General features: G+C 48.8%; 1 protein-coding gene across 2 annotated transcripts in view; it reads right to left on the bottom strand.

The window, feature by feature from the left end:
• CYRIA (CYFIP related Rac1 interactor A) overlaps positions 1-21,550 on the bottom strand; it is a 108,509-nt gene extending 86,959 nt beyond the window's left edge. For both annotated transcript variants that reach the window (XM_059942177.1, XM_059942178.1), the window contains exon 1: positions 21,468-21,550. The gene's annotated coding sequence lies outside the window, so the exon portion shown is untranslated. The remainder of the gene's footprint in view (positions 1-21,467) is intronic.
• Positions 21,551-22,627: the final 1,077 nt, after the last annotated feature.

Below are 22,627 nucleotides of genomic sequence, written 5' to 3'. Positions count from 1 at the left end.
TTTCTTCTGTGTGCTGTACAAACATTACCATTTCCCACGTGGCTACGAAACAGAACATTTTGAAAATCCCTCGTCTAGATGATGTCAAAGAATCCTGCTTGTTTGGTCAACCTATCAAGCAGAGCCTGAGTATGGCCCTGAAAATGGAGAGGTTTTGAATTGGCTAAAAGCAGAAGCCAAGTTGGTCTATGCAAGGGGAGCTAGGGCTCTGGGCATAGCCCTGGCAGGTGAGCTCTGGCCTCCCTGCAAGACCAAAGAAGGCCCATAAAGTGTTGAAGCCTCCTCATTGTAATGTTCCGTTTTCTTTAATTGGTTGTATATTTTTAAAAATGGTCTCTGTGATGGTTAATATTGTGTGTCAGCGTGCTGGATGACAGGGTGCCCAAATATTTGGTTAAACATGATTCTGGGTGTGTCTCTGAGGACGTTTCTGGATGAGATTAACATCTGAATCCGTAGGCTGAGTAAAGCAGAGTGCCCTCTCCAGTGTGGGTGGGCCTCATCCATTAAAGGCCTGGATAGAGCAGGAGGCCGAGTAGAGGAGAATTCACTCTCTGTCTGTCTTTGAGCTGCTACATTGCTTTTCTCCTGCCTTCTGACTTGAATCATCAACTCCCCTGGTTCTCAGGCCTTTGGACTCAGACTAAAACTACACCATTGGCTCTTCTGGGGCTCCAGCCTTTAGACTGCAGGTCTCGGACTTCTTGGAGATATATGTTATATATTTATATATAATATACGTCTATTGGTCCTGTTTTTCTGGAGAACTCACCCTAACACATACCAGGTAACAGGGGATGCTAATTTGCTCAAGAAGTGAGATCACATCTGGTACAATTTCCCTTCCAAAAAGATGTTTTATAGTTATTAAATGTATTAATGTAAATTAGTGACTAGACATTGAGCCTTCCTGTGTCATCACAGTTGATATGAAGCAGAGAAATGAACACATATATTCAAATACTAAATTAACAAATGTGTAAATTTGAAGTAGGTCTGGGAAGTGCTCTGAAATCCAAAAGACCTTGTCTAAATGCTGGTTTTGACATTTGTGAGCTGCCTGACTGCAGATTAGTAAGCATCTCAGTTTTCTCACCTGTAACACCAGTACAGATACTCTTGTCAAGTTATTATAAAGCTTAGAGGCAGCTCAGAGCTTAGTGCACAATGGGTGTTCAGTAAATGTCAGCTTCCTGTCTCCCGTTAAAAACCCATCATCCTACAAGGCCCTACGGATGCAGTCTGGCCTCCACCTCGCCCCTCCCAGCTACCCGCTTCACTTATTCCCCCAGACAGACTGCAGGCCCTCTTTTCTCTGATTAGGCAAAGCACACTCTCACCTCGGGGTGGCCCCCCCTTTCCCTTTCTTCTGCCTGTACAATCCACGCTCTTCCTGTACAATCCACGCTCTTCCTGCAGATGTGGACGTGCCTCCCCTCCCACTTCTCTCAGGTGTCTGCTAATCAGACTGCCTTCTCTGAACCACCCATATCAACATGAGCCTCTTCACTCTCTACCCGCTTTCCCCAGATGTACTTCTCCTCATAACTCTCACCACCGCCTAACAGTGTGTGTGTGTGTGTGTGTGTGTGTGTGTGCATGTGCGTGTGTGTGTGTGTATGCATGCATAAAAGCTAACAGCAGGGCCTTTGTATTGTTCGGTCCAGCAACATAGTAGGTGCTCAATAAATGTCTGTTGACAGAATGGAATGAGGGAATGAAGGAGTCAGGCTCAGTCATCACAGCCCCGCTGCCACCGCACACGTGCAGAAGTACAAAAGCAAGACGTTCAGTCTTGGATAGAAGCTGATGACAGGGTATGGGGAGCCCCAGCTGGCTTAATTAACCCTGAGCTCTCCTCGCTCTCCACGGCTGGGTGGAGAGGGCCTCTGTACAGAGGACCACCTCTCCTGACCACGAGGACCACCCTCACACAAACACTTAGAGCCACACTGGAAAGGTTTTCATAAACACACATCCTCACCCTCCTCGGCCTAAGCAGCTAGGGAGATAATGTGCCCTCAGAAAGCTTGGTCCAATCATCACACAACTGACCACTATCCTATGCAGTGCCAAAAACACACGCTCTGAGTCAGACACACCTGGGTTCAAGTCCTGGCCGCTCCATTTACCAGCTATTATAACCTGAGCCAAGTGCTCCTATGAGGCCCTGAGCCTTAGTTTCCTCTTCCATAAAATGGGCATAAGTAATAAGGTGTGCTTTCTAGGAAGAGTAAGGGAGACCACGCAGGTGGGAAACCGAAAATCCATGTCCTTTAACTTGAATGACACATATCGGAGCTGCACACAGAACGTCTTCCCCCACTAACGCCCACAGAAAGGAAAATGATTAAGATGTCAATAAGGCCTATATTTTCCCCGTTATTACTAAAACACAGCATTCTAAATGAGCTGTTTTGTCTTGCGAAAACCTGTTAATGCTGGTGACGAAAGGGTTAGATGCTGAAGTGGATTTTGAAATTCCTGGACGCTCAGGATGAAATTATTTACATTAAAGGCGTTAGAGAAAAGGTAAATTTCAATTACAGAATAAAAAGCAAAACGATGTTTTATTATTTGCAAGTGAAAAATGCAGTTTACACTGGCCTCTCAGAAGTTGCCTTCTCGAGGTCTGAGGGGAAAAACAGACGATGATGGTTTGCCAGGACCCCCAGAGGATGTTATACGCGTGAGAAGCGTCTCCTACTGTGTGTGGTGGTCATCTGTGTTTTAACCGCCCCCTGGGGTCCGGTGGGTCCCCTCTTGCCTGCGATTGGCTCGCAGTGTGTTTCTTGAGCTGCATTTCACGCATAGAGGCCCCATGCCTTCGACAGGCTGGCCCGGCACGGCGTCAGCGAGACACGATCAGGGGCCCCGGACAAACGTCCCTTTGAATGTCCCTTGTGCCTCCAGTGAGCATTGCTTTGGGAAGTTCCTGCCTGAGTCACCACCGCAGCAGGTTGAGGCCCCTGACCGGAACTGACGAGAAGTCCTGCCCACCAGGAAGCCCAGCGGGCCCCTGACCACCCAGGCTCAGGTACAGCAGGGGCGAGGGCCCTGAAGACTCTCCCACTCTCTGCACCACGTCAGGACAGGAGCGCGGCCATGTCCCTGCCTTCTCACCGTCCCTGAAGTCCCACACCCCGGCCTCAATCCAAGGCCTCCCCGCTACCTGTGCTCTCCCTTCTCAAAGACCAGCGACACGGAGGACGGTGCCCCAGGAGCACACGGCTGCTCTTTGCTTGCCGCTCTCCCTCCTGTGCCCAGAGCTAAAAACGAAAACGGACCCTGAGTGCACTGAGCACCCACTATGTGCCAAGCGTGGCTCCGAACGCTCCACAGGCATCGCCCCATTAAATCGCCACAGCACCTCCAGGAGGAAGATGGAGTTCTTACCATCCGTATTTTGCAGATGTGAACAACGAGGCACAGAGAGGCTGAGTAACTAGCGCAAGGTCACACAGCTGCGGAGGGGAGGAGTGGTGGTCCAGACCTCCTGCTTGGCCTTTGGCCCTGCCCTCACATCTTCGTGCCTTGGTTTTTGTTTCTTTAAATTTAAGAGACTACCATTGCTCCCAGCAAGACAGGGAAGGTACAATAACAACAACAAAATAAATGTTTTGGAAAGCTCCAAAGAGAGACACAACAACAGTCAAAAGTGCGGTTACTACTGTCCCTCACAAGGACAGTGACCATCGACAATACTGGGGACCTTGAGTTACGTTTGCACCCTGAGAGTTCTTTGATGTCACGATGTGAGTTCCAGTGTGAGGGGCAAAAAGGCTTCAGAAATGTGATTATATTTGAATTTAAGAACTAAATTGATAAACCTGTTTATCTAGCATACAGTTAAAATACATGCTTTGCCAAATGTTCTCATCTTAAATAGACTGGAAACCTTAATTGTATTTGACTCTTGGGCTCCCAGAGTACTGGAGCAGCTGTGACCTCATGGAGTTATTCAGAACAGCTAGTATGTATCCAATACCGACTATTTGCCAGGTACACTGCTAGGTTTTACCCCTAGCGTAGGTCAATGACCCCAAATTTCTTCCATCCTGGAGAAGCTACGTTCGAATGTAATTGAATGTTGGCTGGTGCAGTGTAGTCTAGTTGACTTAAATATCAACATCAGACATGAGCTCAGTTCCTACTAGGCCATCAAATATTATTTTACTAAGAACATAACGTTCACATCCTGTTTAACAGGTTTACAGTGTATGGGTGGTAACAAGAATATACAGCCTTTCTGGCTGCCATGTGACTTGTATGTACCACCTCCCCTCCCGTGGCAGGCAGTCACAATTGATATAGGACTTGGCCATTGGCCCTGTTTAGCAAATGGAATGTGAGTAGAATAAAGCAGAAGTTTCAAGAAGCATCTCAAGTTTCTGCCACCTCGGTCACTCTCTTTCCTGTCATGAGGAGGACACTTTCCAAGAAGCAGCTGCCCCTTCAGCCCAGGTCTCAGAATAAGAAATGTGGGGCAGTACCACGAAGCCAACCAGCAGCCCCTGACATGTGACATAAGTGAGAGGCTTATTGCTACCAACCACTGAAATTTGGGGGTTATTTCTTACTGTGGCAAAACTGACTAATACACCACCTGATGCCATATTAAGTCATTTCATATTCACAGATATTACGTTGAGGTCAGCAAAGAAGGAATCACATCCATTCCATGACTAAGGTCCCAAAGACCTAAGAGTGGTTAAGTGATGGCCCAGAATCAAACAGCAAAGAGATGAAAGCCATGGGAACAAAACTATATACTTTATCATAGCTGATTATAATTAAAAACAAGACTGGCTCACCTTTAGTGTAAAAATCTCTCCTTTTTTTTGCAAACTACAGATCAATTCAAACACTAGCCAATCATAAAGATTTCATTGGTCTCTGGGTCAATTCCTGGTATCAGAGATGATGTAGCAAAAGTACTTGAGACACTTAATAAAATAAATGCAGAACTGAAGGACAGGGCTTCCATCTCCGTTGAACTGACAGGGCCCCTAGCCTCAGGCCTTCTGCCAGTGGCTGAGAGGCTGTTCCCTGGCTGTAGGAAGGCTTCCTGAGCTGGACGGTGTAGCTCTGCAGCGGCTACGTGACAAATATCCCCAGAATGCCCATCACAGGCCTGGGACCTGCCCAGGGAATGGTGTGTTATTTCACCAGGAAATTCAAACATAAAGAGACCCTGACCTTAAAACCTTTATGGGGAGGTATTCATTCAGGACAGAGGCTCACAGGATCTGACATAAGTGACTAATTCAATTTTCTTGTTTCTATTGTTTTAAATTCAAATCCTATTGTTCTTTGCCTCTGCTTTATTCTCTTCTTTCCCTCTTACTTTCACTTTTTAAAAAAGCTCCTTTCAACACGAATGAGTGAGTCACCTTAATCGTTTATTTAGACACATTTCAGGCTGGCTCAAAGCTCTGTCCCAGCTTGTTGACATATAAGGAAAGCATTCTACATTCTGCAGCAGCTGATCTTTTCACGAGAAAGCTCAATTTTCAACAGCTATTTTTTGTGGGGGGGTGTCTGACAGCGCTGGCACCCTGCGTGCTTTTTCATGGTAATTCACACTGCTGGTTTCCTACCCTGACCCATGCAAGGCCAACTTCTGACACCCTCCTCCTATTTTACCCACAGATGCTGTTTTCATACAGCACCCAAGGCCTTTCATATCCTGAGCAACTATCCTGGCCTTTTTCTTCCATTAGTGTAATATCAGCCAAAAAAACAATCAGCCCCATAGTGTTTAGGTGAACACATACATGTGTACATTTTTAAAGCATTGCACTGAACTGAAGAAACCAGACACTAATAAAAAAATCAGGAAAAGCAATTCTGAAAGCTGGAAGAAAGCCCAAACAGGCAGTCAGAGACATACCAGGAGAAGCAAAGTTTAGAAAAATTAAGTTGTGAATCAATGTTAGACTTCATCCAAACCTCTCACCAGTACCACATTGCTAACAGAGGTCCCTCACGGCCATGTAAGTAACACCTTGTAATTCGTACAGCGCTTTTTACTTGTTGGCAAAGCTTGTTATGTTCTAATATCCCTGGGAGGGAGGGCTGAAGATCGAGTCCTTTGGTGGGTGAGGAGATGAAGGCCCAGAAGGACTGTCACTTGCTTTACACAGGTCATTGACAGGTACAGAAGTAACTCTCCGTCCTTTAAAAATCAGGTACTGTGACTTTTTATTTCCCCACCTTTAAATCTTTGCAACATGCACTTGCAGCCAGGTCATTCAAGGGATCTTATTCCATGTGCTTTGAAGTATGGTTTTTCATAAGGGCTGTGCTGATCTGTGTCTATACAAGCATCCAGCTCAGTGCCTGTGCACAGCCCATCGTCAAAAGAGAGTTGTTGAATAATGGCAAGACCAATCTTTGCTTTTTCCTTTTTTTATTTTTAAACCAACCCATCACCTGACACACCAGTGGAAAAGGAATCACTTCCCTCCCCATCTCTCCTTAATGGACACTCCATCATTTTATAACTATGTCATACACACTTTGACACACACATACCTCTGGCTGGGAACCCAGTTTCATCACTGCCTTGTTGAAATGCCCTAATGGCTTCCCAAGGACTTCAGAATGTTTTCCAGCCTCAAGATCCACGAATTGCTACCCCTTCCCCCAGGGCTCCGACCCCACTGAGCTACTTGGACCAACTGCTCTGAGTTGGGACAGAAGGTGTGAGCCTCCATTTGTCCTGAGGATGCAGGATTCGGATTGGGAGCAGATATGAAGGCGGGAGCTGACAGCCAGAGGAGGTCCCTGACCTTGACGAGTCACACGGGAGGTCAAACGTGTCTGCTCAGCCCTCTTCCCACCCCCGCTTTAGCTGATCTGCATTTCCTAGGCTCTTTCCCTGCCTCAGAAGAAGCACAGGCCTCTGAGACCAGTATTCAGCTCTGCGAGGGAAACTCCCCACCAGGGAGAACGCTCTTTTCTTTCCTGAAAGGTCTCTAGAGACAAGGCCTTCCAGGTCCCTCTGAGTCAGCAAAGTGGTGAGTGGAAAGTCCTGGCTGGACTCCCGACACACTGAGGGTTTCCCGAGAGCTCCTTGCTCCGGCCTGTGGCCACTCTTTTGTAAACACTGATCCCCAGCAGGCATCCCGGCAGCCCCCCTAATGCCGGGCTTTCGGGTGAAGCCCTCTTCCCGCCCCCCCACCCCCCCCCCCCCATCCAGTTAACACCCTGCTCACCACAGCTTCCACTTCCAGCTTTCTCCTGGCCCCTCATTCTTTCCCTAGCAACCCTTTGAAGGCTGTCCAAAAAGGAACTTGCTAATTGGAGTTTAGAAGTGGCATGCCTTCAAACTCCCCATGTTATCAAAAGAATCGCAAATAAACTTTCATTAACATTCTTGGCTTAAAAAAAAAAAAGAACATGGAAAAGAATATATTAAAAAAAGAATGTATATATATATGTATAATTGAATCACTTTGCTGTACAGCAGAAAATAACATTGCAAATCTACTACACTTCAATAAAAAAAGTTTTAAACAAAAAAAAAAAAAGAAAAAAAAAAAAAAAAGGAGCAGAGTTATCATAAATGCTGCACTCTCCCGCCACTCCAGGCCTGGCGCGAGGTGCTGGGGATGTGAAAACTAAGGGTATGCGAGGCCTTCCCTCCAGGGTGCACAGGCCAGTGTGAGGACAGACCAGTGGAAAAGGAGGCTGCAGACATACAGCAAAGGTTCTCAGTCGGAAGCAGCAGCAGGAGAGCACTGAAGTCACTGGCCGGCCCTTGGCTGTGTCCCCGACCTCCCCACCTGCCACTCGTCCACTCAACCACAGCCCTGGCCTCCGTGCTGCTCCTCCCCGGGCCAGGTTTTGAGGTTTTGCACTTGCCGACTCTCCGCCTGGAACACGTTTCCCCGCCTGGAACACGTTTCCCCGCCTGGAACACGTTTCCCCCAGCGAGCTGTGTGGTTCACCCTCTCACTCCCTGCAGGCCTGCCCCCCACTGTCATCCTCTCTGAGGACTTCCCTGACCACCCAACCTAAAATAGCAACTCTTTCCCCCCAGACTCCGTCCCCACACCCCTCACTCTGTACACCCATCTCTGCTTCATCTTCCTTCATCAACATGTGACTGTCTAACATCATCTCCATTTTACTTGCTTATATGTCTATGGTCCATCTTTCCCTGATAGATTATAAACTCCATGGGGGCAGGGGGTCTGTTTGTTTCACTGCTGACTCTCCAGATACTGACCCAGAGAAGTGCCTGACTCATTGTGGGTGCTCAACAAATATATGTTGAATAAGTGGCTGGATGATGGATGGATGGATGAATGAATGGATGGACGGATGAATTTGATGGGGAGTTGGGGGAGGTTTCCAGGAGAATGTAACACCAGAAGTAAATTTCAGAGACTCTGTCTGGGTAAGGAAAGAGCATCTTGGAAAGAGCATGCATAGCTCGTGTGTGATCCTGGGTAAATCACATTACCGCGGTCTCTTCTGTAATATGAAGCTAATGCATAACATTGGTAAGTCTGTGATGAGCCATGGAACTAGAACAGGAGTTGGGGCCAGCTCAGATAAGCCAAGGATGGTACAGGCTGATGCAAGATGGGAAAAGACAAGAGGAACCATGCCTTTCTCCACAACCACCAGATCGGGTTCTGACCGCAGCAGACAGAGACAATGAGGCAGAAAGCTGGGTGGGTCAGTTGGACTCCATTTCATGATTCCACAAGGGGTGCTTCGGTCCTCAGCCAAAGGCAAAATCCCAAGCCCCCGAAAGAACCATACTCTGAATTGTTAATTCACAAAGCAAGCCACAACCTTCCATGTGCTGTCTGTCTTCAGGTAAACAATTACATCTCTCTGAGACTTAGTTTTGACCTCTATAAAATAAAGTCCACAACATCTCCCATTCAATGAAACATAAAAGTTTCTAGAACAGTGTCTGGCACTTGAGGAGTGCATGGCAAAAGTTTGTTATATGGAATATATTATTTGCATGAAGTTTACATTATGGGAGGGAGAACCATAGGACTCCATGCTGGAAGGAGGCAAAGAACTCCAGCCATGATTGCATTTTCTGAGGCTTAAGTACAACCATGGCAGGAAAAAAAAAAGATTTGATTTTCCTAAAAAAAAATAAAACTGTGGCCTGGAAGCAGTGTGAACTATGTGGTGTGGGAAAGTGTAGGGCTTTGAGAGCCAGACAGACTTGACTCAAAATCCTGGTGCCCCATTTTCAATCCTATGTCCTTAAAGCAAGTTTTTAAAACTGTCTTAGCTTCAGTCTTTATCTGCAAAAGAGAAAGAAATGTATCTACCTTGCAAGGTTGTCTGTAGGGTGAGGGATGTATACAAACAGACTAGCAAAAGAGAACTGATAGGTATTAAAGGCATGTTGAAGATCACAATTCATTGTAATGAACATAACTGAAAATGTGGTATACTTTGAAAAATTAGGGGTCATGTTGGTATTGGGTAACCTGTAAGTAACTATGCAGAAAAAAATAACTCAAGCGCATATACTATGAAATAGCCAGCACACTGTTGCTATTTTAGCTGATAAGAGCTACTCAAATCATTTCCTGAATTTGAGGTGGAACAGATATATCTGCACAACCCACAGCCTTACTAGCGGATTACCGAGTGGACAGCGTGAAAGGGGCCTTCACACACAGGTGGTTTGAAAGGAGGAAACAATAGGGGAGATGCACAGAGCATTTCATCCCCACCAGCAGGAACTTGCACACTCGCCCCCAGTCACGTGGGAGGAAGCCCCCCTTTTGCACACACGGACAAGAGAGTTCTCGGCCACAGCAACCGCAGGCCAGGAAACTGAGGCGCAGACAGAGACAGGATTACAGAAGGTTAGGTGGGTCAGCGAGAGGCCTCAGCTCCCAGGGGGCTCCCTGGACAGTGTGCTGCCCACCACCCCAGAGGTCTCCTTCATCCTCGGGAGCGTAGCGGGCAAACCGTGCAAGGACCCTCAACGCCCTTCTTCTACCCCGCCTCCTCCCTCCGCTCCAGCCTCCCGACTCTGCTAAGCCCGGCCTGGGTTTGGCCTGGAAGGGTCCAGACCAGGAGACGGGCCCGGCGCCTGTCACAGGGCGAAGGCAGCTCAAACGGTTTCTCTTCTGTGTTTCTCTTTCTCCTTCCATTCCTTTCCACTTTCATCATCCTTTCCTACCTTCCCCCACCCGGCTGTCAAATGCAACTGACCGTATCCCTAGTCCTTTATTTTTTAAAACCCATATTAGGCTTTTCTCTTGTTTATCTTTACTTTTAAAGTCTTATGCTCAAATGACTTATGTCTTTTCAAATATGTATAAAATCAGCTTTGACAGGGTTCTGGGTTTCCAAAGCAGAAGGATTAGATATTTCTCCCTAAGAAAACATAATTTAGTTGTTTCCTGCCAGTTAACCTCCGAATTGCCTTTGTCGGTGGTCACTGGTCTCTGAAAGATTAAAGGGCCTTCAGCCCCGCGGGAGCCGCTAGGTGGTCAGTTCCGTTTGGAGCTACACAAAGGCCGGGGGTCGGGCTGTGGGGAGCCTCGACCAGACAACGCCAGACCCGGGCCTTGGTAGCGCCTCCCAGGATCTGAAAGGATCCCCGAATCCATGCACTCACACCGGCTCACACTCACACCTATGCCGCACACACACCACACATCGTGCGCACACCGACACACCGTGCACGCTCACGCACCCACACAGCAGGCATACACCCACACCCACACGCTCACCCATGGGAGTCCAGGTCTCACTGATTTATAGGGACCAGGAACCCCGACAGGTGCCCTCCTCTCAATGTGCCCCTGGTGTTAACCGGATTTACCGCTGCCCGGAGGGTCCCACAGCCTGTGCGAACTGAAGGACCTCAGGATCCTAAATGTCAAGATCACTTCTCCACCGTGGAAACCCACGTCCAAGGTCAGGGGCCCAGTTCCTATCATGAGTTACTGCTAAGTGAACATCTCCGGGGTGGGCAGGGCAGGGGCTCTGAGAGAGACAGAATCACCAACTTTTTAAACCTCGTTAGATTCTCCAGGAACTTTCAACCCGGCAAAAGTCAGAATTATGATACGTTAAGAGTAAATTCCAAAGAGAAAGAAAGAAAGAGAGAGAGAGAGAGGGAGGGCGGAGGGAGGGAGGGCGGGAGGGAGGAAGGAATGAAGGAAGGGAGGAAGGAAGGGAGGAAGGGAGAAAATGAGAGGGAGGTAGGTGGGTCCCCAACGCCCTTTACCTAAATGCGCTACATGCCAACCCCTCGCCCACACAGGCCACGGCGGGGACCTATTCCGTCTCCTTGGGCAGAACTTGCAGTGGTCCTGTGCTCTGCACCTGGCAGCTCCCACTCTCCTTCCCAACACCCCCTCAGCAGTGCCTAGCATGGCCTTGACCATAGCCCCAGGGCAACCCTCGGCGCTGGCCATCACCAGCAGGGCAGTTTCACCTGCAGTGCTTCGTTAAACATCCTGTGAGCCCTCCCTGGGCATCAGGGGAGGTGCTGGGGCCATAGTGAATCCCACACAAACCAGCCTACAGTGTCAGAGGGTCGTGCTGTGAGAGCAGGAGAAAGGAAAGACCTGGGGGAGACCAACGAAGAGCACGCGGAAGCTGTTCACCGCCCTCCGGTCTGGCTGGAGGCCAGATGGATGGAAGCTGCGAGAATGCAGCCAGGGGGGCAGCTCGGCGCTTTTCACTCGCCTTGGGGGCCCCAGCCTCTACTCCTAGACTCTCAGAGACAGAGAGAGAGAGAAAGAATTAAATGACTTCAAAACGGAGTTCCTAGAGCCCAGAGAAGGGAGGCAGCATGCCCAGATCACTCAACAAGTCAAGAACAGACCCAAGATAAGAACCAAGACCTTCTCACGCCTACTCGGGCCTTTTTACTTCCTCATGTTCGCTCTCCAAGCCCTGCTTCCTCCTCACAAGGCTAAAATGATGAGTAGGATTTAAAAATTCCCTTCTACCTTCCCCCCCAAAAGCCAGTTGTGAAACTTGATTATAAGCCACGCTAGATCAAAAATTCCCAGCTTATTTTTAGTTCTATGGAATTTTTAAAAAAATACTTTGTCCCAATGAAACTTAGGAACCCATGCTTTTAAAAGGTTTTCTTATTGCTGTTTTTGTTTTGTTTTTGTGCCAAGCCTGCTCATTTAATTTATTTCCTATTATTTAAATTGAGGAAATAGAAAACTGGCCATGAAGGCTTTTGATGAGTACACGATGAACCATGTCACCCCAGCATTTGGTATCAGGTAGACATTGGGGGGGTCCCTCTGGTGCCTCCCCAACGCCCCAATCCCAGGGGTGCTGTGAGTTCCTTTGGGCTTTTAGAAAGGGAGATTCACAAATGCTTCTTTGAAACCCCTTGCTCAGATGTGCTTCCAAATTCAGAATTTTTCAGATTTTAGAAAGGTAATATAGTACAGATAGCATGTTATATGTACCCCCAGCAGGGTCTGGAGCACTCATCCTTCTGATGAAAAACTTGTTCATCTGAGTGGGATAAATAAAAACTAAAAATAGTCTCATGTACCATCAGGCCAGCTTTTGCCTCCAAATGAGTTATGAAAAAAAAAAACCAAACTGCATTTTCAGAGCATTTTGGATTTTGGACTTGAAAATAAGGGAATGTCAGAAAATAGCTTACGGCTCCATTGATTACTTCTGAAGGTACTCAAGGGCACAGATTTCAAACCTCAACAGTTCAGGGGGAAAAAAGCATACACGTGCATTTACAAAATATAGGAAAGACAGGGTGGGAGACTGATCACACAGCAGGTGCAATGCTGGATGCCGACTGGAATTCTTATCCTTATTACACTCCAGTAAGAAACACAGCCAGGTTCATTTCAAGTTTAAAATGAAGGCTTACGAGCTAGAAATATAGGTCCAGAAGAGTGGATTTGGGGGGCTTTGTCGGGGCAATTCCAGAATGCGTCTATCAGAGAAAGAAGTTCCCTGTTGTTTCCAACTTAAAACAACAAATAAAACGGAGCCTCAAGGAAGTAGATCGAGAACTTTTCAAACACATTTTCTTAAAAGATCAGGCAAAAAAGGGAGACTGACAATGTTTAATTCATTTACAGGCACACCTTGGAGATAATGTGGGTTCGTTTTCAGATCACCGCAATAAAGCGAATCACATAAACTGGTTTCCCAGTGCATATAAAAGTTATGTTTACACTAAACTGTAGACTATTAAGTGTGCAAGAGCACTGCGTCTAAAAATGTACATACCTTAATTTTTAAAATTTAAATTTTATTGCTAAAAAATGCTAACCATCATCTGAGTCTTCAGCAAGTTATAGCAGTCACATCAAAGATCATTGATCACAGATGTCCAAAACAAATATAATAAAAATGAAAAAGCTTGAAATATTGCCAGAATTACCAAAATGTGACACGGAGACATGAAGTGAGCAAGTTCTGTTGGAAAAATGGCTCAGACTTGATCGACCGAGGCTTGCCACAAACTTTCAATTTGTAAAAAAACGCAATATCTGGGAAGTGCAGTAAAACGAGGTATGCCTGTATTCTTTGCAATATTCCTGGACCACAAATATTATTAACTTCAGTTCAAAAATTAGAAAACTCAGTAAGCCTAAGACATCTGCCCAAGGGAAAAGCCAGGATTCCACCCAGGTCTGTGAGCTTCAGATGCACACTCACCCTGCAGCCCTGGGATGTTCTCACGGAACTTCTAGGTGCACATTTCACCTCTCTGGATCTCAAAGAGTTGGCATCCTCTTTCCTAGGGTTGGTGGTAAGGAGAGACCACGCTTTGAAAGCACACAGACATGGTTTCAGGTGCCAGCTGTGCAACCTTCCTAATGATGTGACATTATGCAAGTTTCTTAACACCTGTGGACCTCAGTTTCCCCATCCACAGAATGGGGATATCTGTTTCTAAAGCTCTTTAGGGGATTGCTAAAAGTGGATATTAAATGCTCATTATTCAGAAGGTTTTGCTGCCACCCACATTTTACACAAGGAAACACAAGACTCAAAGAGATGGCATAACTTGCGAAAGCCCAGGCTGCTTCGAGCGGGTTTTCTCTGTCTCTCTACTCCAGGTGCCAGGCATCTGGCCTCACCGTTGCTACTGGAAGAGCCTGAGTTTGGATGCCACTGGGAATGAGAGAGCTTGACGGTGTGTTGAGATAGTTGTGTGTTTGGCACTGTTCCTCACGGTCCTAAAACGATGATGCATTTTAATTTATTCTAAAACCCGGAAATCATCAAACCAAATGATTTTTTAAAACAGACATTAACTTAAAACAGAAGGGCATTCTGCAGTGACCAAAGCGTCTCTGAGGTCAGCCCTCCACATCCCAGGCGGTGGAGACCCTGGAACATGGGAGTGAGCTGGTGACGGTCCTTCCCACCGCTGCTGAGCTCCTGCATCCCTCCTGGCTCTCCCTTTTGTCAACAGCCTTGACTTTCAACTATTTATCTGAATGCTCCATCAGACTTGGCTCCCTTTCTACGAGGGGGCGCAAGGTTTCTCTGTTCTTTGAAAACACCCTCGGCTCTCCCCATCCCAGCTCTGCCTCTGAAACCTTGCTGACTAAGGCTGCCGGGTTTTGCTTCTTCACCTGTCACTTTGGGACAGAAGCCCAAGGGTTTATTAGAATCATCGGCTAGGTGTTGGAAGCACCCTTCTAAGTCACCAAATCCAACCTTCCCATATTACCTACAGTGAAAGTGAAGTACGGTGGTCTCCTCTTATCCTCAGGGGGTATGTTCCAAGACCGCCAGTGGAAACTACAGATAGTACTGAACCTTACATATACTATGGTTTTTCCTATACACACATGCCTATGATAAAGTTTAATTTATAAATTAGTCACAGTCAGAGATAACACCAGTAACTAATAAAAAATAGACCCGTTATAACAATACGCTGTAATAAAAGTTATGTAAATGTGGCCTCTCTAAGTATCTTATTGTATAAATTTAATGCCTTTTCGATCTTAACTAAACATTCCTTATGTAGCTGTGACTTTTGCCATATGAGGTGTGACGGCAAAATTAGCATGAATTTCTTACTCTAGATCTTACCAACCTCAGCAAAGATTTTTTTTCTTTCTTTATTAAGTTGAGAATTTTCACCTTTTCACTGAAAGGAAGCACTTTATGGCTTCTCTTCGGCGCATCCGAATCGCCAGCGTCACCACTCTTGCCCATTATTAAGTAAAATAAGGGTTCCCTGAACCCAAGCAATGTGATACCGCCACAGTCTATCTGATAACCAAGATGGGTGCTAAGTGACTCACAGGAGGGATACGCTGGACAAAGGGATGATTCACATCCCAGGGGGGACGGAGCGGGAAGGTGCTCGATTTCATCACGCCCCTCAGAACGGTGCACAATTTAAAACTGACGAGTTGTTTATTTTTGGAATTTTCCACTTCATATTTTCAGACCGAAGTCGACCGTGGGTACGTGAAACCGCGGCGGTGGGGGGACTACCGTGTCTGCTCCTCCTCCTCCACGCAGGCAGCGAGGACGAGGACGGGGCTGAGAGCAGAGCCGGCTTGTTCTCCGTCCAGGCTTGTACTTTTCTCTTTCAGGCTTCCTCTCCCTGCAACGTGTCAGGTGCACCACAGACAACACCCACGGGGAGGGAGGGGGCGGTGTTGCCATAAGAGGTGAAACAATGACTTCCCCCCTTCCTCCCCGCCCTCCGCACTCTCTCTGACACTCTCCAAGCTCCATTTTAGGTGTGTGTTTCCTGCCTGGAGTGAGAGCTACCTGAGGCCAGGGACAAAGCCATCTCCATCACTGTATTCCGTCTAGCGCAGCACAAGGCAAGAGCCTGTCCCGTACACATTTGCTAAGCAAATGAGTGAATGATCTCATTTTTATACTTGACCCATCATAAAACTGCAATTCAACTCTTTGGGGGCATCCCATTTCCCCAGTTTCATTTTTTTTTTTAAACATCTTTAGTGGAGTATAATTGCTTTACAATGTTGTGTTAGTTTCTGCTATATAACAAAGTGAATCAGCTATACCTATACATATATCCCCATATCCCCAGTTTCATTTTAAAGATTTAATTATCTATGCCATACAGAATTTTTATCAGAAAGTGAAGTCATTAAATAAGCGGACACCAGACTCAGGCCCTGAGATAATTGCAAATAGAAACGGATCTGTCTACAGAGCTAAGCTGGACCAGGTAAGCACGTTGCTGGCAAACATGGCACCGTTTTCAGGACAATGGGGCTCTCAGACCAGGTAAATTCAGCTTCTAAATTACCCAAGAAAGGCTAGGAGTGAGCCATTCTGTAATCGCTTTTCTACCTCCATCTTCCTAGACATGACTTACACTGACAGACGGAATCCCAACCACCCCTGCATCTGTAGGGCCACTGACCCACATTTTCTGACCTTCTTGCTTCTGTTCCTAGATCCTTGGGGTGCACCTGTCATGCTTTCCGTTCATATGTTCAGTTCTAAAATCAATTGAATTTATTTCAGCGACAAACTAGAACCCATTCTTGGGCAAAGGAAGCTACTTTGAGCATCACCAAACATTTTTTCTGAACTCGTACATGCCAAACTCCTCTTCACCACTTCTAGGAATGAAGCCTCAGCCAACTGCCGAAAGCCTCGTTCATGCTGTGCTGAGAACAAAACCCTAATAAAGTCTCTAAATATTTACTATGGGTCCGAGTTTCAGCCCTGACCGGTTCCACCCCCATTAAAATCTGCTTGCATACTCCAAACACAATTATTTCAAGTCACTGACATGCCAGCCAAGGAGATGACAAGGCTGTGTACGCTAGCACGAAGAGCAAGTCGGGCCCAGTTTTAAATTCTGGCCCTGCCACTTAACTAGCTGCCGGACTCTGTGCAAGGGACCTTTCCCAGTTTCCTTTACTGTCAAAAGGGCATAATAATACTAATGTCACAGAGTTGCAGTGATGATTTGAGAAAATGTCTATCCATAGATAGGGTAACTTAAAAAAAATAACAGGAAGCTAAACATGCCCAGAATAAAAAATGTGAAGCATTCATTTTAAAGTATTGTCTGACAGAGGAGCCAGAACATGCAATGGGGAAAGGTCACTCTCTTCAATAAATGGTGTTGGGAAAACGACAGCCACGTGCAAAAGAACCAAACTGGGCCACTATCTTACACCATACACAAAAAGTAACTCAAAAAATAGATTGAATGCAAGACCTAAAACCATAAAACTTCTAGAAGAAAACATAGGTGGTAATCTCCTTGATGTAGGTCTTGGCAATGAATTTTTTGGATTTGACACCAAAAGCAAAGGAAACAAAAGCAAAAATAAGCAAGTGGGACTACATCAAATTAAAGTATTCTCAGAGTAACATGTTTTTGAAACTCAGGGTGTTTGTTGCCATTTCAAATCTGTTCCCCTTTGAGGAAATCAAAGTGTTGCTGATTTGCAGTATCACCATGCGTAGAACATTGTTTATCTGGTGAGAGATAACTCAAAGATTAACCAGCAGTGCTTAGAACCTGAGCATGGGCAATTTTTAACCTTCCCAGATAATGAATGGATCTCTGAAGGCCAGAATTAGTCCAAAGAGCTCCCCACCATGGTTCTAAGAGGACCCAGAGGCCCAGTAACTGAGAACTCTTTTCTAATCAATATAACTGAATAACAGCAAGTGTGAGGTGGGCACCATGCCAGACCCTATAAATACATAAGATCATTCACTTCCTAGAAGGCAAGTCTCATTATTGCCATTTTACAGATACAAGAACTGAGGCTCAGAGAGGTTAGATACTCCCTCAGGATCCCACACTTAGGACACAGTAGTAGTAGAGTTTGAGCTCATGGCTGGTTCCCAAAGTCCGCTTTCTTCCCAATCACCATGCTGCCTTGTCAGGTAATTCATGTAGCCTTTGCGAAAGGATTTTGACCAAGATGAAATAGGAGTCAGAGGCTACTATGAGTGGATGAGTAAGGACTCAGCAAGGGGACTTCCCTGGTGGCGCAGTGGATGGGAACCCACCTGCCAATGCAGGAGACATGGGTACGAGCTCTGGTCCGGGAAGAGCCCACGTGCCGCGGAACAACTAAGCCCGCGCGCCACAACTACTGAGCCTGCGCTCTAGAGCCCGTGAGCCACAACTACTGAAGCCCGCGTGCCTAGAGCCCGTGCTCCGCAACCAGAGAAGCCACCGCCATGAGAAGCCGGCGCACCGCAACGAAGAGCAGCCCCCGCTCGCTGCAACTAGAGAAAGCCCGCGCGCAGCAACGAAGACCCGACGCAGCCAATAAATTTAAAAAAAAAAAATACTCAGCAAGGAAGGCAGGGCTGGCTCCTGCCACATGCCTCTCTCCCGACACTGTTCACAGAGCTGAGGGGCTCGGGACTCATCACCCATCGCTGCGAGGGCCTGACCGAGGGCTTGCCAGGTGGGCGGTGCTAAGAGAGCTGTATTTCAGCCTCAAAGCACAGGCTGCCTGATTCAACCATAAAGGGGTGGGTGGCTAGTCAAGTCACCATCTCTGGGCTCCACATCTCCCTGCCTTTTCCCTGATCACACCACTTCTTCGATGGTATCATAAGGATCTCTTTTCATGACTGTCTTTACCCCCAGACTACATTCTTTGAAACCAGGAATAGTGTTCATGTTTTTTAAATCCCCAGTTCCCCAAAGTGTTATTTGGTACAGAGTAGATGCTCAGTTAATGGAAGGTGCAAAAATAAAGAAATGGATTGATTCAGCATCAACTCTGGACAAGATGACTAGAGAATGCCTCTACTCCTGAGATTTTACAGCTTAATTATTCCTAAGTCAGTTCTTGATCTCTGGGCAGTGGCTTGGGTTCTCTTTAACACTGAGACCTCCCAACAGGAGGAGAACATTATGGGCCCTTCAGGCTTTCAACTTTGTAAAGCAAACCCTGTAAGCTACTCCATTCCATCCTACAAAAACAAGCAAATGTAACCATTTGGACAGATGCTATCAACCCCATTTGAAAGGTTGAAACTGAGGCCCATGTGAGTGAACTGACTGCCCCAGGGCTGGAATTTGACAATGAGGCTGTTGACTCCCAGGTTTTTTCATGCTACCATGGTGCTTTTCCAGCTCATTACTAACAGGCCTAGAGCACTGGCAATGTGAAGGGAGAAAGGGGAGGGATGGGAAAGAAGAGTGTGTAGTGAAGGGAAAAATAAAAGGGAAAAGGGGGGCAGCTTCTCTGGAGAGTGTGGCGGACGGCTGACTGTCCGTGACCCAGGGCCGGACAGCTCTGAACTCCTCGCCCAGGGCTGACTTGGGAAGGTCTCCTGGGCTCTCGGTGTCCCTGACTCACCCGGCTGCATCTAAGCCCTGAGAGTAAAAGCAAACTGAACGCTTCTGGGTGCTGAGCATAAACAGGAAGTCACAAGTGCCTTGACTCTCCTCCCAACTTGAGTCCCCAACAGCAGGGTCAAGGGTGCACGAGGGACCTGACAGGCCGCTCTCTGGCAGTGGCCTGCACGGGAGTCCAGTGGGGAAACTGGGGAAAACCCTTCAATGAGTCTCCCAGCACATGGGTTTAAGGGGCTCTGTTGGTCCTCTGGGAGCAGGACCCAGAAGCCCTCGGGGCGGCCAGGCAGCAAGCTGGGCTTTTGCGCACCAGCTCCATCACTTTTCCACCCATTCAACAAAATCTCAGCGCCGACTATGTGCTAAAAGCAGAGTGACCTGAGGGAAGTAGCTCACTCTGAGCTTAGTTTTGTCATCTGCAAAGTGGGGACGGCCCCTACCCCACAGAGCTGCCTTGAAGATGAAAGGAAATAACATTAGCGGGCTTCTCCATCACACTTGGGTCTATTATTAGCACCGAGGCAGCGTGCTACCCGCTGTGTGCCTGAGACTGTGATGCCTCTGCCACCCTCCCAGAGCTGGGGCCAGGAGGGAGTGTGGCCAGGTCTGTCCCCACCTCTTTCCCCTACTCTCCTCTCACAGGAGCCCGGGGCCAGGAAGAGGTGAAGTTCTGCCAGCCCCCAGCCTGGGCCCAGCGCCCATGTTTATGACTGTTTATTTCAGAGCAAATAGAAAGGAGAAATTAGAGCCATAAAAGACAGAACAACAGACCAATAAAAACCAGCTTCCAGAAGAGTCAGAAGAAGGAAGAGAGGCAAAACTGTCACCATAGCAACACAAGACAGTCAGAAGCAGGCAGGAAAAACAGCCCCTGCTCTGCCCCCTCTCTTCACAGCAAAGCAAGCCCTCGGACCCCCTTCGGGGCTCAGTGAAAGCCAACGACCCACCCTAAAGCTCTGGCCCCCAGGCCCAGGCGCCCAGCCTGACCTGGCTAACAGCCACCCTCCTCATGCTGGCCCAGCACACGTCCCAGCCCTTCGTGGTCCCAGCCCAGCTTTCTGTGCCCTGGGGACACAGCGCTGTGCAGATGGCCCAGGCCCAACCAGAGTGATGGTGACCAGCGAAAGAGGGGAAAAGTTTCTAACAGGGAAAGGAAGGAAGACCAAAGGGCTGGGGGGGAGACCGAGGCCCTGAATCCCAGCTCCACTACTCTGCCCTGGGTTCCCCGGGGAGCAGGCAGCCGGGTAACAAGGGCATGGGAGGGGAGGCCAGGGCCAGGATGGTGGCCCATCAGTGCTGGACCCTGCACTCCCACACAGCAGGGGCGGAATTCTGGGGAACTGGGGGTGGGGTCGGCAAAGAGCTTCGGAGGTCTTAAATGACAAAAGCTCTTGGTCCTGGTCTCTGGGGGCACTGGTCAGCAAGTCAGGGCAGCTTGGAGGAGGACCCAGGGACCCGCTGGCCCGTTTTGCCAGAGACCTGTCGGTCCTTCGACTGGCAGGCAAGACAGGTGTCTCCACCAAATAGCCTGGCTGGTCCAGAATCAGCCTTTTGGGAAGTGGGTCAAATTGTTCCCAAAGCTCAGGATCCCTAAAGTCCCTTTCTTCAGACTGGGATTCTGAGATGGAGGAGAGTGACGGCAAGGAGGCCTGGGTCCGGGGGCACAGCAGCTGGCTGGCTGTCTAGGAAGAGTCCCTGGCAGGTGGCAGCAGAAGAGTCCAGGTGTGCGGGCCCTAGGGACGGGGGCCATCTCTGCCTCTGGGGCTGCAGAGAGTGCTGGAGAGCCGGGCCTCTGGTGGTGGGCATGGGGAAGCAGAGCCGGGGGTCCTCTGGAAGAATGGCTTTGGAGCTGAAGATACCTGGCGTTGGGGGTTGGGGGAGGAGGTTGAGTGGTTGAGGGGCGAGGGAGGTGCCCTGGAACACAAGCAGGAGGCTGTCCTCGGGAGAAGGGGCAGTGGGGCGCCTAGTCGGACATCTGGACGGCGACCGCTGCAGAAGGGCGAAGGGACTGGGTCCTCGGCTCTCCCTCCCGCCCTCCCCCGAAGGCTGCGTCCGGAGCTGGGGAAGGATGGCAGTGCTCGCCGGGCGCCTCCCGAGCCCGCTTCCCTGCAGGCCCCCGGCCGCGCTCCCCGCCGCGCCCGCGCCGGGCCCGCGCCCCGCTCACCACGAGCCGCCGCCGCCCTGCTCGGCCGCCGGTCCGCCGCTGCCCCAGCCGCCGCCGCCGCTGTGGACGCCTCTCCCGCGGCCGCCGCAGCCTGCGAGACGGCCCCGGAGCCCCGCCCCGCCCCGCCTCCAGCCCCGCCCGCTGCGGCCGCCCCGCCCCAGCCCCCGGGGAGCCCCACCCCCGCCGTCACCAGGCAGGGTCCCCAGACCCGCGCCAGATCCCTCGTGCTGACCATCTACGCACGCAGAAACCCCTGCCCTTTTCTAGGCCTTGGCCGCTGGCTTTGCCCTCCGGGAGGAAGCCCGGATGTGCCCCTGCTGCTTCTACACAGGGAATCCCCCCGTACCCACTATTCCTCTAAAAAACAAAAAAAAAGACGGGAGAAAGGCCCTCTGATCCATCCCTGGACGCACACCCGCCCTCAAATTACTGCTCATGCACCCAGTCAGACCATCCCAACCTCCACCCCACTCACTAATTAGTCTGCTCCTGAACCCAGCTTTCCGCCCTGTCCTCCCCGCACATACTGTTAACAGATTCCCAGCCCTGGGGGCCGCCGTTATCTGATGGGACCACCAAAAAAAGTTTTTGCAAATACTTAGTCCAAAAAACGTAACTACCCTTAAGAGCAAGTCTGCAAAAACACTTGAAAAAATTCTATGATGCAAGGGAAAGTAGGGGATTACAATGTCATTGTCATGATCATTGTTTTAAAACATCCGCCATTAGAGAGAGAGATTCAGGAAACCAGAGAGGGCTGCGCAGTGCCAAACAGGTTGTGAGTCAGAGCTCCTGTTGAGGGGGCCCTTCTGCAGGCCCAGGCCTCTCCTGCTTCCTTTCCCAGTCAATCATGAAACTTTATCAAACCCCTACAATGGGCCAAGCCATATGCTGGGGGCTGTGTCAGTTGCTGCAGGAATGTGCGGGTTGCGACATGAGGCACCCAGGTCCTGGAGTGCAGAAAGCTTCAGGAGACCTTGGCCAAGTCCTTTTACTTTCTGAGCTCCAGGGTCCCCATGCAGGACTTGATGCCATCCCAGCCTCCTCCGGACTCTGACAATCAGTCCGAAGAGCTTCCACGAGCTTCTCAGTGCAGCTCATGCTCTGAGTTTTGGCAAGAATTCAGACAAGGGCCAGGAGGGCATGGTCTAGTTAGAATG

This window comes from Balaenoptera ricei, chromosome 13, assembly GCF_028023285.1.
Source record: "Balaenoptera ricei isolate mBalRic1 chromosome 13, mBalRic1.hap2, whole genome shotgun sequence".
Taxonomy (NCBI): domain Eukaryota; kingdom Metazoa; phylum Chordata; class Mammalia; order Artiodactyla; family Balaenopteridae; genus Balaenoptera; species Balaenoptera ricei.
This window is presented reverse-complemented; position numbering and strand designations above follow the sequence as displayed.